This window comes from Cyphomyrmex costatus, unplaced genomic scaffold (genome assembly GCF_001594065.2).
Source record: "Cyphomyrmex costatus isolate MS0001 unplaced genomic scaffold, Ccosl1.0 scaffold140, whole genome shotgun sequence".
In the NCBI taxonomy this organism is placed as follows: domain Eukaryota; kingdom Metazoa; phylum Arthropoda; class Insecta; order Hymenoptera; family Formicidae; genus Cyphomyrmex; species Cyphomyrmex costatus.
This window is the reverse complement of record NW_017275391.1, coordinates 42385-46821: the sequence shown is the minus strand read 5'-3', so window position 1 is coordinate 46821 and position 4437 is coordinate 42385.

The window sequence follows — 4437 nt, the reverse complement described above, 5'->3', positions numbered from 1 at the left end:
ACACATAGCACAATTTTTATTCACTTGTTCACTAAAACTTTATCACAAAAACTGTTTATGAACGTTTGTCTACGAGAATATGACACAGCTATGACTTTGCCGTGACAAAAGCCATGTCTACCAACGTGGCGACAACAACGTGCTCGATCTGCACTTAATGACGATACGGGCACCTTATTTCACATTTTCATGAGTTATCTGTTTACCAAATATCACTACATCACATATCAAAACGATGGATTATTAATTGAAAAACGTAATAAATATTGTTTTCAGAGATAAATTACTTGAAATTTCTGATTAATTACATATAAGTCTTAAAGTGGTCACAAACAGGGTCATGGTCGCAAACTGGGACATTTACCTTATGAGTCTATTGATATTTTACACACACACACACGGGCGGGTGCAAGGGGGCGGCCTTCGGCCACCCCCCCCCGCACCCACACCGTCACAGAGATCTGCCCCGATAGTACTATCATAGCAACAGTACAATCGTAGAAGTCGTGTGCCCCTGTGCAGGGGGGGGGGGGAGTGAAAGTAACATCGCGTGGAAAGTTTAACGTTTCTGAACAGGGAAAGGTGTAGAATAGTATTTGATATCATACGTATATAGCAGAAATGAAACGTATATTTTAGAACTATGATTGTTAATAATTTTTTGACGAAGGACGAGCGACGGGAATGGTCAATGACCTTGACCTTCTTGAGGGTCAAGGTCAAGGTCACTCGAAAGTCATTTGAGGTTGACTGTGTAAAGCGAAACATTAACCCAGTAGGTTTCACTACTGTTAAAAATAACGCTTAATATCTCAAAAACTATAAGAGTCCGCCACCTAGTTATTAAGGCAAAGTCATGCTAAAACATTTAGTTTTAAGCATGAAGGATCATTTTCCAGTGCTTGTAGTTCTCGTACGATCGAAAAATTGCAATTGTTGCATATCCGAGTTAGTGGTGTTATGTCAAGAGGTGGTCTCCCAGCATCAATTCGTCTGAACATAATTATTTCCTGCCTACCTGCATTATCATCACCATATAGTTTGACCATATTTCGAGGCATTAGAGCTGTTTCACATATATAACATGGTATTCGCAATCTCTATTAACCATTTTCTGCAAACACAAATACTCATGTAAGGGAAAGAAAACGGTTTTCTTAGGCCACCGAGGCTTTACAGGTGCTGCGGTAAAAGTTTACACACGCATCACAATACCAAATTAATCACTACGCTTATTATCGTACAACTAACTAACATGCCATGAAGATAATAAATATATATTCTAGACAATAAAAACATGTTTTTTTATATACCAATGAAATATTTATACTGTATATTATTATAGAAGGCAACGTAGCAATATGTTACTTTTCATAATAATGGATATGAAGCCGATGTCGCCCTTTGAGCTCCAATATCTCAGAACTTGTTGATTCCAGGACCACGTGCCTATTGAGACTTTTGATCAGGATACCATAAACTACAACATACTAAATTTTCAACCATTTTGACCGAAAGTACTTTCTCATAAGAACCGTGCGGTGTCCTTTAGCTTGAAATCAAGCAAATTTATTTTTTAAAAACAATAATTTTATAAAATGTGCATAATACCACACACAGGTTCTTATTTGCGATAAATTATTTTATAAAGTAAATAATTTACTCATATCAATATCATAAAATCTATACAAACTGTCACGAGTGCTAAGTTGCTCAAGTGACAATTGCGCCATAATCGAGAAATAAAGAAGATGAGAAATAAGAATAATATAAATTAATAATATAAACGAATCGCGAACGCAACTCGATTGCGCGATCGCGCCCTCGACCGATTACCGGAACGCGCGGCGAAATAAGTTCAGTAATAAGTTTATTATAATGTTAAAATCGCGAGCGCGACGCGATTACGCGATCACGACCTCGACCGATTATCGGAACGCTGACGACAAGCGCCGAATACGAAGGTCAGAGACCTCAATAATTTGAATAAATAAAAGATGACCGATGCAGAGTGGAGTCAGTAATTTTAACAAGTTGTAGCGCGTCACTCTGCTCGAATACGATCTTAAAATTATATCGCGATACGCGTAGTGTAAATGATACATGTGAAATAATTACTTTGTGAAAAAGTGTGATTTAATAAAGTTTATTCAAAAATTGTTGAATAAACGGCGAATGACACGCCACGAGCATGTGCCCGTCACAGGTGCCACCGGGTAATCCGTCAGTAGCGATGTGGTCGAGAAAAGTAATTGACTTCCTCTCATTTCACATTAAATTTATTGCCGTTCACTGGGACACAAAATTGTGTTGGAGCGAAGGAAATCACACGTCAAATGCTCTCGAAAACTTTCTCGTTGTTATCGTAACGGAAAACGGACTTGTACTCCCTCTGTACGTACACGAGAGCTCTGTACGCCCTCTCTAATAATACGTGTCGCGCCGAAAGCAACTAGATATGCGATTATGATGCGAGACCGTGCATGCCGCGAATACAATCCTCGCGGACGGTGAATAGTACATAGCTTGTGCCTTAAACTACGAGAATGTGAAATAAATAATGAAAGTTTGACTAATTATTATACAAATATAGTAAAGTTATATAAAATATGAAAAGTGATTAATAATTATTTGCTGCTCCCGAATCCTTGGTGGATCCCGAATCCTGTGCCGACACTGGCGGCACAACAAAACGTTTCGGTAATTAATATAACCATCTTCAGTATAAAATTAGAATTTATAAAAAAACCTAACACATAATAAATTTGTCAATTATCTGGAGGCACAGTAATGTCTCGGCGCTAAGCCAAACGCCGCGGCACTGCCGTGCCTCCTTTACGCGAAACTGAGAGTTTCGGGGGATTGAGATGATCAGATCTCAGTAACGGCTGAACGGATCAAGTTCTATATATGCTCAATCGATAGCAATTGCTTAAATTGTATAATAAAAGTGCTTTCATTTTTTCTCCACGTATCCTACGAGCGAAGATATCACGACTCAAAGTCCGAATCTGTAAATTTTCACGTTTTATTTTTAAGATAGGTCGTCATCATTATTGTCGTTGTCGTCGTCGTCGTTATTGTCATTGTCATCGTCGACCACATTCCATTCGATGTCCTTCTGACATTCCTGCCGCAAGAGGCAAATGTGGCGCTAGTTTATACCGCTCGATCGTCATGGGGCATGTGGACTGCGAGCGGAGCGGTGAGGTGAGGGGATTGCAACTTTCGGTTGATTTTCGAATAGTTTTCGTCCAGCTTTCGCTGTCCCTCTTATCATACCGCACCGCGCACAGTACAATGCCATTCGACCATCATGGAGCACTTGGACTGCACGCGGTGAGATGAGGTGGGGAGGGGTGGGCAAATGCAACTTTCGGCTGAATCGAATCGCCTTCGTCTAGCTTTCGCTGTTCTCCTCACCTCACTGCTCCGCGCGCTGAACAATGCCATTCGACTCCATAGGGCATTTTTTCAACTGCACGCGGTGTGGTGAGGGGGACAGTGCAACACTCAGTTCAGTTGATTTTCGAATCGCCTCCGTCTAACTTTCGCTGTCCTCCTCACCGCTCCGCGCGCAGAACAATGCCATTCGATTGTCATGGAACATTTCGTTCGACTGCACGCGGAGCGGCGCGGGGTACTGTTCAACTTTCGGTTGATTTTCGAATCATTTACGACTAGCTTTCGCTGTCCCTCTCACAACACCACACCGCGCATAATATATTACTACGAAAAGCAACTGTTTTACATTTATTTAATAATTTTGTTTTATACATGCGATTGCGTTAACGAATATAAAAAATAAATATGTTGTATTAAAATTAACGCGTTAATATTAGACGATTAGTGAAAGCAGCCTTGGGGATTGTTTTGATGTGCAAGGGCGGACGAGAGTCGCACGTCACCCCCTCACCCAGGTCACCGATAATAAACCGTACAGTCATCATAAATACATATATACATAAAATAAAATTATTATTTTAAATTCTACTGACTGCTGACCGATATGACGTATATTTTTTAAAGCTATCGCAGTACTATCACGAGTTAAATTGTATTAATATAGTATATTACCACAAAAAGTAACTGATTATTAATTAAAGTTGCCAGTACAAAGTGAACATACGTAAAGTGTATGTAATTTTCGGTCGATTTTCGAATCGCCTCCGCTTTCCGCTGCATTCCTCATCTCATATTAAATACATATATATATACATGTATATATATATACATGTCATCTCATATTATTACATATATATATATATATATATGTAATAATATGAGATGAGGGGTATAGCGGAAAGCGGAGGCTATTCGAAAATCAGCCGAAAGTTACATTCACTTTACGTATATTCACTTTGTACTGGCAACTTTAATTAATAATCAGTTACTTTTCGTGACAATATATTATTACAATTTAACTCGTGATAGTAC